General features: G+C 35.8%; 1 long non-coding RNA gene and 1 other non-coding gene across 4 annotated transcripts; both read right to left on the reverse strand.

Annotated features, from left to right (window-relative positions):
- Positions 1 to 3,129: 3,129 nt before the first annotated feature.
- On the reverse strand, positions 3,130 to 3,236 carry LOC130462215 (small nucleolar RNA R71). Its single transcript, XR_008922332.1, has one exon. It is a non-coding gene; the product is annotated as a small nucleolar RNA R71 (small nucleolar RNA).
- Positions 3,237 to 3,687: 451 nt separating this feature from the next.
- Positions 3,688 to 9,404, reverse strand: LOC110795409 (uncharacterized). Of its 3 annotated transcripts, none has more exons than XR_008920781.1 (4): positions 9,110 to 9,404; positions 6,056 to 7,070; positions 5,580 to 5,835; positions 3,688 to 3,904 (listed from the first exon to the last, which is right to left on the reverse strand). It is a non-coding gene; the product is annotated as an uncharacterized lncRNA (long non-coding RNA). The 3 variants fall into 3 exon arrangements; XR_008920782.1 differs by having other exon boundaries at positions 6,056 to 6,112; positions 9,110 to 9,401; XR_008920780.1 differs by having other exon boundaries at positions 6,056 to 6,122; positions 9,110 to 9,401.
- Positions 9,405 to 14,452: the final 5,048 nt, after the last annotated feature.

The following is a 14,452-nucleotide window of genomic DNA, read 5'->3' on the forward strand; positions in this document are numbered from 1 at the left end:
GGACTCAAATAAGGTTTTGAAATAGTTGACAAAAATTGCCTCAGCTTCCTCTTCAGTCTCTCTCCACGTCCCTCCATCGTCAAAAACTCCCTTTATGGTATTTCTTTCCCTTCTCTCCTTTGCTTTCTTATGGAAGAAAGCCGTGTTTTTATCACCCTCACGAAGCCAATTTTGCCTACTCCTTTGTGCCCAATGGGTCTCTTCTCGTAGCTCAAGCTCGTCTATCTCAGCATCCAGGGCTTTTATTTCATTTAAAGTAGCGGACGATGCCTGCATTGTCATTAATACGCGCATCTCTTCCCTTCGTCTACTTATTTCTTTTTGGTAATCTTTTGGGCGTCCACCACTCCACGCTCCCAGCTTGCCTGCACACCTTGCAATTTTTGTACTCACATCACTTTGTTCACATAAGTTCCAAGCTTCAGTAACAATATTGTTACATTCGTCCTCCCTCAGCCATGCCTTTTCAAATCTGAAACTCCTCCTCCTCTTCTTTTTGCTTCGACTTACACGGACCTGCCCCTGTATTGCAATCTTTAGGGGAGCGTGGTCAGACCTTCTCCGAGGAAGGTGCTCTACCATAGAACAGGGGAACATATCGAACCATGACTCAGTGACCAAGACCCGATCGAGCCTTTCTTGGATGTTATCATCGTCAGCCCTGTTGTTTGTCCAAGTGAAAGGGTGCCCTTCGAACCTCACCTCCCGAAAATCACACACCCTGACTGCTTCTCTAAAGCCATCTAGTTCACGCTGAGGTTTTGGGTTCCCTCCAATTTTCTCCTCATGCTTTAGAATTCCATTAAAGTCACCCATACACATCCATGGGAGGTCACTTGCTTCCTTAAGTGTAGTAAGCATCCTCCATGTCTCTCCTTTCCTGTCCTCTTCAGGGTAGCCGTAAACTCCTGTCATTCTCCATTTGGCACCTGTCGATGTGGTCACCTCAAAGTCCATATGGTTAAGGGATGATGATATAAGTGTGAGGTTGATATGTGTGTTTTATATAGAGTTTTTACCCCGTCCCTTAGTACTTTTTGATCTCAAATGAGCTATTCGGAGCGATTTTTAGTACTAATGTGCTCCTTGTAGTGTGTTTGTAGTTTCAGGTTCATCATTGTAGGAATTAGCATATTTTTGTGCATTTCCTACTCATTTGAATCAATACAAGAGATTATGTACTTTCGAGAGCACAAACATTAAGTTTGAAGAGTTTTGAAGCAAAGCGAATAACGAAAGAAGTACAAAAATGACTATAGTCCACTATTTTAAGTATAACTCAAGTTCTACAACTCCAAATGATGTAATTCCAATTGGGTTGGATTCTAGACTTCACTAGCTTTCCAACAAGTGGTCACTCGCCTAATTCCGACGAATAACGAAGGAGATATGACGTTTTGAAGATAGAGGATCGTGGAGTTTCAACACGCGCCCGATCAGGCGGGCTTCGCCCGATCCGGATCGGGCGGTCATTCTAGGCGCTGTTCTGGGCATTTTGCAACCGCCCAATCGGGCGGAATTTCGCCCGATCGGGCCGACTATCGAGCACATCGCCCGATCGGGCGACGCCAACCTCCTGCGTATTTCGCGAGTTTTTATTTCCGATTTTGGGCTCTATTTTGGGCAAACTATAAATACTAGCCCCTTATATTTTTAGTGACATCTATTATTCTAGTTTTCTCTCCAATTATTCAAATACTTAGTTTTTAATTTCAAGTAAAGATCCAAGCTTTATTATTTTATTTGTTCTTCAATTCGGTATTAGTTCATACCTTAATTTATTTTGTTGCTTTAATCATGTTTTCCATTATGCTAATTGCTTTGTTATTTATTATCATGAGTGAGTAGTTTAATTTCTAGGGTTTAGGGGATCCATGAATGCATGATTGGGATTATATGTGGACTTGATTATTGATTAATTGATTATAATTTCTATAGCTTATTATTATTGCTCGTCAATTCTATTCGGCCGGGCTATTTTGATTTGAGTTTGATTAACCTTAGATTATGCGCCGAGAGGTATAAATCTGATGTTTTTGGTCTGTGGCTATTAGATAGGAATTATTTCTAGTACGTAGCGAGAGCCCGCTAGTTGTTCTATCCTAAGGAATTCATAAGATTCGAGAGATGCATGTTTTCCTAGTTATGATTGTTAATTGATTGTTGTTGTCCGTTGTCCAATCCCGGTCTGCATTTATGGTGAACCGCTGCCCTAGATTCTTTTAATATTGTTATTTTCCGATTTGATTACTTGTTTTAGTTTAATATACAAACCAATCCAACTCTTGTTACCAGTAGTCTAGATTAATAATTTAATAGTAGAAAGAACGCCTGTTTCCCTGTGGATACGATCCCTGCTTCCCTTGCTATATTTTTAGTTGGTGAACGTTAGGTTTATTTTTGATTAGGTGATACGACTTTAGCCTGTCAAATTTTGGCGCCGTTGCCGGGGACACGGTTTTATTTTCTGTTATTAATTGTTTTTCTAGATTATTGTTTGTTACTTCTCAAGGGACTCTCGTTCCTTGAGACCGGATCTCACGACTGTTTTCTAGTTTTTGCTTGTTTATACCCAGGACTAGCCATACCAGCGATCTGACTTCGTTCGATCCTGAACCTGAACGGACCTTTCGTAGACGGCGTAGATTCGTTAAACAGTTGAGAGACTATTCTGACTCTGAATCCGACTATCTGATTAGCAATCTATTCCATACAGATTCAGAGATGGGTGACCAAGCACCACCACCGCCACCCCCACTTGTGCCAAGGCTTACAGACTACTCTAAACCAAGTCTGTCTATGCTCCCCAAGGCAATCATGCCTTCCATTGCGGTCGAGAATTTCAAGATCGAACCCCAGCTGATAAACATGACCGAGAGACACCAATTCGGTGGGGAAAAGGGTGAAGATCCTAATCTCCATATTCAGTCTTTCATTCAGTATTGTGCCACCATTAAGCAGAAAAATTTAACACCGGAGCAGACTATGGAGATACTCTTTCCATTTTCATTGAGTGGGAAGGCAAAGCTATGGATTAATAGTCTCAACCGCGCAACTATGAAAATCATCGATTGGAATTCTTTGGCCCTTGCATTCTATGTTAAATATTTCCCACCTGAGAAGACAGCTCGTCTAAGGGGACAGATATTAGGTATCTCTCAACAAGCAGATGAGAGTTTGTTCGAGATTTGGGAAAGATTCAAGGACTTGCAAAGAGAGTGCCCACACCATAGTTTGGAGGACTGGTTCCTGGTTCAGCAGTTACTAGAGGAAAAAACATCATAAGTTGCCCTTAAAATAGGCTTATAAGTTGCCAATTATAAGGGCAACATATGGGGTCACTTTTGTGAAATTATCAAAAGTTGCCCTTAACAAGGGCAACTTATAATCTTATAAGTTTCCCTTGTTGCAAACAAGGGCAACTTATGTGAAACTTATAAGTTGCCCTTGTTGCATACAATGGCAACTTATAAGCTTCACATAAGTTGCTCTTGTTTTAAACAAGGGCAACTTATAAGCTTCACATAAGTTGCTCTTGTTGCAAACAAGGGCAACTTTTGAGTTTTTTTTTTTTTTTTAAAAAAAAACTGCAATATAATTCCTGATATTTGCAATATAAAATTCTGCATTATAATTTATAGAATACTATTTCACCAAACATCAGTTTGACATTCCTCAAAAATGATATTAATTTCAAATTTCCAATAATATTACCGTATTAATTCAAATGTAATTAATTAAATCGATAAATAACAAAATAATGTAAGAGTAACGGATAACTACAAGCCTGTTCTACTTATTACACTGAGGGTAGTTCATAATCGTTGAAGTAAGTAGCCCACTTGTCTCGAACTTCATTCAACTCCTCCTTGGTAAAGGTCCCCTCCCTTGGAGTTTTGAAAACCTTTAAAAGAACAACGTACATGCAAACCAATAAATTAAATTAAGTTTCATATACGAAAACAGAAATTATATTGGTCGCGAAAACAACTTTCTGAGTGTACTAAGATTCATTTCAAGTTCTTTATGCACATCTAAGGCTCATCAGGCTCGATATAGATCATATTTGGCCAAAAATTGCATTTTCGATCCCAAATATCAACAAATGAACCTAATGACACTTTCTAAATCTTATTCATGATTCATATAATTAGTTATATATTTATAAGACTCATTTCAAGTTCGTTATTCACGCCTATGGGTCATTTGGGTCGATATATGTCATTTATGGCCAAAAATGGCATTTTTGATCCCAACTACCAACAAACGAACCTATTTCCACATTCTAACCCTTTTTCATGATTAATATGATTAGTTATATGTTTATTAAACTCATTTCAAGTTCGCTATGCAATCCTAAGGGTCATTTGGGTCGATATATGCCATTTATGGTCAAAAATGACATTTTCGATCCCAAGTACCAACAAACGAACCTATTTCCATATTCTAAACGTTTTTTTCATGATTTATATGATTAATTATATGTTTATAAGACTCATTTTAAGTTCGTTATGCACGCCTATGGGTCATTTGGGTCGATATAGGTCATTTATGGCCAAAAATGGCATTTTCGATCCCAACTACCAACAAACGAACTTATATCCACATTCTAAACCTTTTTCATGATTTAGATGATTAGTTATATGATTATAAGACTCATTTCAAGTTCGTTATGCACGCTTATGTTTCATTTGGGTCGATATAGGTCATTTATAGCCAAAAATGGCATTTTCGATCTCAACTACCATCAAACGAACTTATATTCAAATTCTAAACGTTTTTCATGATTCATATGATTAGTTATATGTTTATTAAACTCATTTCAAGTTCGTTATGCACGTCTAAGGGTCATTTGTGTCGATATAGCTTATTTATGGCCAAAAATGGCATTTTTGATCCCAACTACCAACAAATAAACCTATTTCCACATTTTAAACCTTTTTAATGATTCATATGATTATTTATATGTTTATGAAACTCATTTCAAGTTCGTTATGCACGCCTATGGGTTATTTGGGTCGATATAGGCCGTTTATGGTAAAAAATGGCATTTTCGATCCCAACTACCAACAAACGAACCTATTTCCACATTCTAAATCTTTTTAATGATTCATATAATTAGTTATATGTTTATGAAACTCATTTCAAGTCTTAGATGTGCATAAATAGCTCGGAATGGCATTTTAGGCTACATATGACCTACAACGACCAAAACGAGTCTTAGATGTGCATAAATAGCTCGGAATGAGTCTTATAAACTTTAAACTAATCATATTAAACATGTAATTGGTTTAGAATGTTTACTTAGAAAATGATGAACTTGGCTTTGCAAAGCTGTAAATATGACAAATTGATAACGTCATACACAATGTATTTGACTTTTCTGTCTTATTGGCTTTTGCAGAAACCTCTTAACTTCAATGCATCAAAGACCAAATATAATAAAAACAACTGAGTATCTACTTCACAAAAGAAAACTTCTAAAATCCCTTCACAAGTTGCAATCCTTATCATATAATGCAACGAAAAAATATTAACAGCATGCTATTAATATAGAAATACAGGCAGTTTAACCATACCTGCACTGCTTGATCAAAGGCACATCACCAGTTAGCCTGACTGCTATCAATCAGGTGGAAAACAGGCAGACAACAATCTAGGACAATCCTCCATGCATCACCAGTTAGCCTGACTGCTTCCTTCTCCAGAGCTACTTCCACAGCTAATTCACCCTTTGTACTGCTACACCCTTTGTACTGCTACAAGGACTTTGCACCCAAGTTGTTGTGCCTGGATTAATCCAGATAATATTGACGGTAGAAATTCGAGGATCGCCTGTAAGATAATGACAAAATTTCAAAGTGTACCAAATTTAACCTATCTGCCGGAGAAAAAGTTGAGAGAAAGAACAACTATAGATTTATACCAGCCTCACTCGGTATAGAAGCAGTATCCCAATTCATGTTAAACAATTAACAATCTATTAAAATTCTTTTGGAAAATCTCATTAGTATGACAGAAAATAAACTACACAAGGATTGGACAAGAATTCCACCTTTGATACTGCAAAAAGGAGCTCCATTTCAAACCTATATTATGCTCCATTTCAAACCTATATTGCACTTACAATCAGTAAAAATAGCGCTGTTAGTGTTATCCCATGTTTACTGCCTACGCTATACAAAAACAATAACCCGACACATTTTGCGGTATAAAGAGGCAACAAATACGTAGTTTCTAACCCTTCTGCCAGTCTACCCCATAAGTTAGTAATTTCTACTTTTAACTATTTTAAAATATAGTTAAAAACTCAAAACTGCATGAACATGTGAATACATTATACGTCAATACAGTTAATATAGTAGACAGAAATCAATCCATATTTCCCTTTTTTTGGTACTTACAAAATGGTATCAATATGACGGGAAAGAGGGAGTAACTCTAATAAGAGTAATATATTTTCCACAAAATTGTAACTGAAACTCAGAAAATGCAACACTGTTAAAGCAGATACTTATCTCCTCATTGCAACAATATCTATCTTCAGAAGGAACTAAATGGCCCAGTCTTGAGCAATATACTAACTACCATCACCTACACAAATTACTATGTGCAGCACAACTTACCGTTTTACTAAGAAACATTGTTTATATGATGAAGATTGACCTCAAGACAAGTGAACATAAAAGGCATTTCAATTGGTGCATACTTTAGCTATCTTACTTTGAAACAGAAATGAACTCAACTACAGAGAAGGAAATTGAATGTGGAGACAGAACATTTCAATTGAGTAGATCAAACAAATCAAAGAATAAAAAAATTCACATAAATTCATACAGCAAGAAATCAAAGAACCTCACTAAACAAATGCTTAAAACTTCTACAAACTGAGTAGATCAAATAAATTTCAAGGGGGAACTTAAGTAAAGAAGAACCTTTAATGATTGTGTCCAACAGAACAGGGCAGATCATATCCGCCATGATATGCTTTGTTCTTTCTAAATCGGTGTCGGTCATGTCTTGCCAGATTGTGTCCAACAAATGAATGGAGCTCCTAAACTATCCTACGACTATTAATATACAAATGCTTCAAATCAGCAGTTCAATGTTAAAGAAAACTTTGCATGCAGCAAAAATCATGTTAATTGCACTCACCAGAGGACAACAAGTCTGCTGGAGAAGGGGGAAGAAAGAAAGACTGGAAAGCCCAAAATGTACAACAAAAAGCTCTCCTAGAAGGTTAAAAAGCGAAAAGCATAAAAAGCAGAAAGAATTGGAGTACCATTGCTTTATAAGAAACCACATTTCTCCTGATAAAGCTATGCGATTTCTGTATAAGAAACCACATTCACCCTAATAACGCTATTGACATTGCTTTATAAGAAACCACATTCCCCCTTATAAAACTGAGAGAGCAATGGAAGAACAACAAAAGTACACCCAAGAAAAGAAGAAAGAGCGGGGAGGGGGGGGGGGGGGGGGGGGAGGGGGGGTAAACAATAACTGGTTTTGATTTTCTTTTCAGTTTATGGCTATCTACCAGCTCGCCATTAATGACATTTTCAGAAGGTTGATCAACTGAGGTGATAATTTAGTTTAGTTGTTTAGTTGGGGGGTGGGGGGGGGGGGGGGGGGGTAAACAATAACTGGATTTGCTTAGTTGTTCTTACATCATGATATAGTGCTGGTTGTATTATATGAGACCTTAAGCTATACTTTTATCATGTTATTGCTGATTCGAGCCAACTGGAGCAGCCACAACAACAACAATACAGAGCCAACTGCAGCAGCAACTAGTCAACTACAGCAACAGTATAAAGCAATACAGAAACAGTATCCGAGCAGAGCAAAACAGAAGAGAAGTATAGTGCAGAACAAAAGCAGTACAAAAGACATACACAGATGCACATTAGAAGCAACAGAGAGATTCAAGAACTGATCCTTTCTCAATTAATGTCCATATTTCATTCACCACTACAGCCAAGCAGACACTTATTTATCGTATGATCTACTTTTTAAAAACCCTTCGACCATGACAGCCTAACTACTCCCATTGCGGAACTGATTCCACTTCCATAGCAATTTTCAACACCAAGAACTCCTGTATTATTTCTTATCGTGATCCATTTATCTGCCAATTGGTTCCTATTTAATCTCAAAGTATGAGTTAGCTAACAAGTTAGAGTACTCTTAGCTGCAAACTTGCTAATCATATCCCGATGATCAAAACAATATAAATGGAGATCAAAATTGATAACCATAGTCTCATTATCAAAACTTGAAATTCCAAATGGCACTGAATGGTATATTCATAACTCGTTGATATTCCTACTGTTACTTGTATGGCATAACTAGTAAAAATGTATAATTAAATATATGGCAGAGTAGATAATTCTCCATATCCTTCTAAAACTATAAACTATATCCAGCAGGACCCATGTTAACTGTGAAAATAATGTCAAGTACCAGCAAGTCCTCAACTTATTCACGGTCAGCAATATAACTAGTCCACTACACTAATAGATCAACCAACAGGAAACCTCATTTTTAGATCAACCAAAAAACAAAACCCAACAATTTAAACAAATGACATGAGGTTTCTTCTGAATTCGAAATCATAAGATAATAAAAGTATTATTAAACTAAAAAATTAATGCAAAAAGAAACAGAGAACGAATCAAGCAATAAGACCACAAATTTGACATGAACAAACACTACCACCGAGCAATAGATATTGAAGAAAATAGATTCAAATATACAATAAAAAAAACTCGATCATCTTATTGCTAATTACAAAAATTAAAATCATATTATTGTCGCAAAAGCATCTCACTAAAATTCTCAACCCAAGAAAACTAAAACTCGATCATATTATTGCTAATTATTAAATTAAAATCAAAACCTAAATCAGAAAATAATTTAGAAAACCTAATATCTAACCTTGTAAATCATGGAAAATAACCAAAATTTCGGAACATGAAGAGAGAAATTTGAATAAGCTTATACCAAGAAAACCCCCAAATCGAAACCCCAAGCAAGACTAGAAAAAAGATCAAGAACAAAACATACCCAGAGATCGAAATTCAAAAGGTGGGGGACAAATTAGTACCTCAAAGTCTTTAGATTTCGTTTGCAATGTGTCGTACATCTTCAAATTGAGAGAGCAATTTGAGCTTGAGTGTAATCTAGATCAATGTCGGCAGAGAAAGCGAGAGAGTAATGGGGTTTAGGGTTGAGAGTAAAGGTTGGGAGAGGGTGCGAGCGTGTGAGTGTGGTTTCTCCGGTGGCTTCGCCGGTCACCTGTGCAGGGAGATGTTATGATGGAGCTGTGAGAGACGTTGGATTGCAGGGAAGAGAGACTGTCGTTTTTTTTTTTAATTCCTAGATTAAGGTTGCGCTTATTTTTTTGGGAAATTTTCAGATTTTAAAAAAAAAAATTAATTTTTTTTGTTCCTTAAAGGTTGCACTTGTTTGATAAGGGCAACCTTTGATGAGCAACCTATAAGGATTTTTCCTCTAGTGAATTCTATAATGGTCTGGGTAATGAGTCTAGGTGTCTTTTGGATTCAGCTGCCAGTGGGAGATTTATGCAACTGGAGGTTCCTAGAGCTTTAGAGGTGATTGAGGAGATAGCCATCCATAGTGCCCAATATGGGAATCCTAAAGGTTTTGTCGATCGTGGTGTTAAGCATTGTAATCCCCCGTAAATCTATAAATATTATTAATATATTTTAACGTATAGTTAATTATATTTAAATGGAATTTGCGAATTTTAGAAATAAATATGGAATTAACGAACATTTATTTTTATACGTTTTAAAGATTTCAACGATTTATGAAATTAAAATAATTTTAGAATTTGATGTTGAAAAGAATTTGAATTACGAAAACACGTTCGAAATTGGAAAACAATCCTAGTTGGTTTTGGATTCAAACATTAAAGCTAAATCCTAATTCTAGGCCCAATTGGGTAAAGCCCAATATTATAAACCCAAAACTCTTTACTCCTCTTTCAATATTACGTAAAAACACAAAAAAAGAAACAACTAGCCTTCTCCTTCACTTTCACGTGAACAAGGAACCATCAAACCCTCACAAACCTTGGTGATTTCTCCCTCACGCTGCTGTCCACGCCGCCGCCGCCGCCACCACCGTCGGCGCTCCTCCACCGTCGTTCCGCCGTCGCGCTGCACGGTAACTCCTCTCTTCTCTCTTCATTCTTCTTCTTCCCTCCTTCGGGTTTTCCTTTTATTTTGATTAGTTCCTTTCCCTTGCCTTACTTGGTTGTTTCCGTTAACTTGAACCAGCCACAACAACCACCTTGCTACCCTTGTTGCGCCGCCGCGCCCTCCGACGACATTAGCCGGCGAGCTCTCTCTCCCTTCTCCTTCGAGCAAGCACACCCTCCTTTGTTTCGTTCTGCTGCACACGGGCACACACAACCACCGCTGCACGGCCGCCGCAACCACCAGCAGTGTTGCCCAGTCACGCTGCGCCACCGTCCTGCCTGCTGCCGCCGGCCAGCAACTCCTCTGTCCTCTTTATTGGTTATTTCTTGAACCCTAAGTTAATAAATTAAATGTTTTAATTATACATTATTATTTTAATTTATGTTTTGATTGAATTAAGTATGTTTTTTATGATTTATGATGAATTTCAGATTTCATGTTTTGCAATAATTAAATTATTAATTTTCAGATTATACAATTTGATTGAAATAATGGTTTTAATTATTAAAGTATGAATTTTAAGGTTTTAATAGTTTTAAAATCATGATAGAAGGGTTATAAATTATTAAAATTATTATTTTTATGTTCTAAGCATGATAATTTGGTTTTGGGAAAGCTTTAAACGATTTCATATTGCTGAAAATTTAAAATACGATGATTGCAAAAAGTTTTCAACGAATTTCAACCACTAGTTCAATAATTATGATGCTAGGAAAGCAAATGTTCAAGTTTTGATATTTAGGAAAGTTCTAAATATGTTTAGGATGCATTTAGAATGCTTTATTGTGGTTGTCAATGATTAGAAATTGATTGAGATTACTTGTTGGATTGTTTAGGCGGAGAAGTCTCTTTAGGAGACTTTTGAAAGTGTTAAAGTGGCCTATCAGTTTGTTTACACAAGGTACGTACATACCTGTGTGCTTGGAATGTGTGCTAATTGTTGAAACCATGTTGAATTGTTGATGAACTTGGTTATGTTGATATCGTTGATGAACTTAGTCAGGTTGAATATTGCATGTTTAATACTGTTGGTTAGACATATTGAACCTATATTGCATTTTGAGGATTATAGCATGTTAGTATGGATGATTGATACAAACATGTTTGATTGGGAACACTAGATTACTTTGTATATAATTCAGATCAGTGGATTGTTGTTCCCCTTTAGCTTTTCACTACTTTATGAGGGCCGAGGACCTCATTTAGTAAGTTGAAACCTTATACCCATATACAGGGTTGATCAGTATTAAAGGAAGGATTGGAGTTAATTGGAATGAGTCTTGTTTGATGCCTTTGTGATCACTTACTTAATTCCAAGATAAAAACAGTTGTAAATAAATGTGGATTGTATGCCTTATGTGATTGTTGAGTCATAACAGAGTGTCAATTTGTAAATCATGTAAAGTGAAACTGAGTAGCAATAGCTTTAGACTGTGCACGTCTAAAGTGACGGACAAACATGAGTTGGGGTTCATGGTGGTAGCCCATGGCCTTTAATTCGGACCGGATTGATCACCGTGTCCTATTTTTATTCAAATGTTCCTCGATATCGCAGGTCACTGAGGTTACGGAGTCGCGCCCGTACCTCGTCTTCCTTAGTGAAGCCTCTAGCTAGAAAACTCGGTCCATTGTCTATTTCAACTAAAATAATATTATTGTTATTAAAGTCCAGTCTAGCCTAGTCTAGTTAAGTATGGTCGTCAAATTATCATGTTTTGTCTGCCCTTGTTTATGTTCATTAGTATCATGTTAGGGTTGTTCGTTAATAGTATCATGTTAGGATTATTATTGTTTTAGTATGTAGTACTCAGCTTTGCTGATTACGTGCTTTGTTTGTGTGTGTGTTGATCATGGCTATGCCTTATTGATCCTGTGATGACCCATCTTTGGTGAGCAGTCTCTAAGGATCAATAAGCGTTGCCCATCTACAGGTTTGAAGATGATGCATCATTGGGATCGGGATTAGAGAGCTTGTAGTTATATTTGCCTTATTAAGTGATTTGGTTTGTTAACTTAAATTTGAAATTTGTCGTACTATTCGTATTTCCTTATTTTAGTTAATTGGTTTTGGACCTAATATGTAATAAGATTATTTATGAACCTAAAAGTTAGTTTTATGTTTTCCGCTGCAAAATTCTGAATAAGCCGTACGTTTTCACACGGGCGATAATACTTTGATAATTCCCTACAGTTATATTTAAAAAGAGTTATTTTAGAAAAGGGGAATTGTCGGGGTGTTACAAAGTGGTATCTAGAAGCTTATGGTTTTACTTCAATAATTTTTAGGCGCCTAAACTAGCTATTTTCCTAAAACGAATTTCCTCTTCTACGTATTACATCATTCAAAAATGCGTACTTTTTTTTTGGGGGACCAAATTCATTTTATTTTGTTTGAAAGTATATTAATATTTCTTATTTAAGTTCGAAATTACCTTATTTATTCGAAACTTTTCGTTTTATGAATTAAATACGTTTTTCTTTCTTTTCGAAATTAAATTAAATATATTCAAAAAAATAAAAATCTTATTCCTTAAGTATATTTATTCGTTTAATATTTATTCGTTTAATATTTATTCGTTTAATAAATATTTATTCGTTTAATAAATATTTATTCGTTTAACAAAAATTTCTTATTATTAATTCGTTTAAAAAAAAAAATCTTTATTTTATTTATTCGTTTATAATTATTTCTTATTAATCGTTCTTGTTTTATTCTTTAAATTCTTCAATGTTTGAACTATTATAATTTATTATGAGAGATGGGCAATATAGGAAAGGGCATATAGGATAGAATTATATGTGCATTAGTAGTTAATTGCTAGCATAAGAAGTTACTTGCTATGTGCATGTGTTAAATGTTTAAGCGTTGCATTTAAATGTGCATTAGAGAGATTGTTTGATTCCATCGAACTTATTGTGTTATCGAATTTTGATTATGATTTGGTTGGGAAGTCATTAGTGAGACCTGTAATTGTTCATTTCAGGAATAAAATATTCCTTTCCAAGTACACCAACATAGGATCTCTCGAGAAAGATCGATATAGAGACAACTGATATTTTTGTGAGAAAGTAGTGTTTAGATGTGAATATCTTGCTATGATTCAAGAGCAACCCAATTGTACTAAGTGATCATGAGAATGAAATGGATTATGAGTCTGACATTAATAGTTACACCAGCGTTGAACGCACAATTCGTCATATATTAAGAACAGGAGACCCTGATAGGGATGAGGAAACCCTTGGTGAGTTTGACCGTGCTAGAGGGCACACTAGAGTTGATATTTATAATGTAGTGATACTAAGCTAGAGGATGACCTCAGTCTCAGAGACTACGAAGATCCACAAGGCAGAGAAAACTAGCTTAATATTTTAATACTGAGGATGAGGATTAATTTAAATACGAGCTCTTTTACTCCAGAAAGCTATAAGAAATCAAAGAAAAAGATTGATAATGTTTCCCTCTAGGATTGTTTCATTATTTATTTATGTTGGGAATAATGTGGGACAAGTCGCCCAACGGTAGTTTAAATTTATTGCATAGCGCTTTTATTTTATTTCGGGACAAGTACGTTACTATGGTTTAGAAATTGTTATTAATATACTTTGGAGGAATAAAAGTTTCTTTTGAGGATTACAAGTTTCTTTTGAGGAATTAAAGTTAAATATTTAATTATCCAAGTGGTTAATGATTTAGTTTGGGCACGCGAAGAGGAATAATTTCTTTTATTATTATTAATTGTGATGATTGAATTTGATTTGTTTTCCCTCGATCGGATGTCCTTTATGTGAATGTCGTTCACGAATGATCGAGGAGGATTATTTTGCAATGATTATTGCACCTTCGTAAATGATTGTTGCACTTTCGTAAATGATTTTATGTGAATATTGTTTATTGAGGCGATCTCTATGGTCAAATCAAATATTGCTTGATATAGAATGACATGTAAGTAGTGTTTAGAACCTAAGATAGAGTATATTAATTTCAGGTCGTGTTATAGAATGGCCAATAATAATGACTTAGTTGTTGCTATTCGCCTCTTGGCGGAAAAGCTGACCCAAGAGAGAACTGAGCGTTCTGATTCTGCTGGGGACATGTTCGAGAGACTAGCCAAAGTTAAGTCACCATACTTTAAGGGGAAAACTGATCTTACCTTTTTAGAGAACTGGGTTAGAGAGTTTGAGAAACGGTTTGGGGCTGTGAACTGTATTGAGAACATGAGAGT

Source organism: Spinacia oleracea, chromosome 5 (genome assembly GCF_020520425.1).
Source record: "Spinacia oleracea cultivar Varoflay chromosome 5, BTI_SOV_V1, whole genome shotgun sequence".
Classification (NCBI taxonomy): Eukaryota; Viridiplantae; Streptophyta; class Magnoliopsida; order Caryophyllales; family Amaranthaceae; genus Spinacia; species Spinacia oleracea.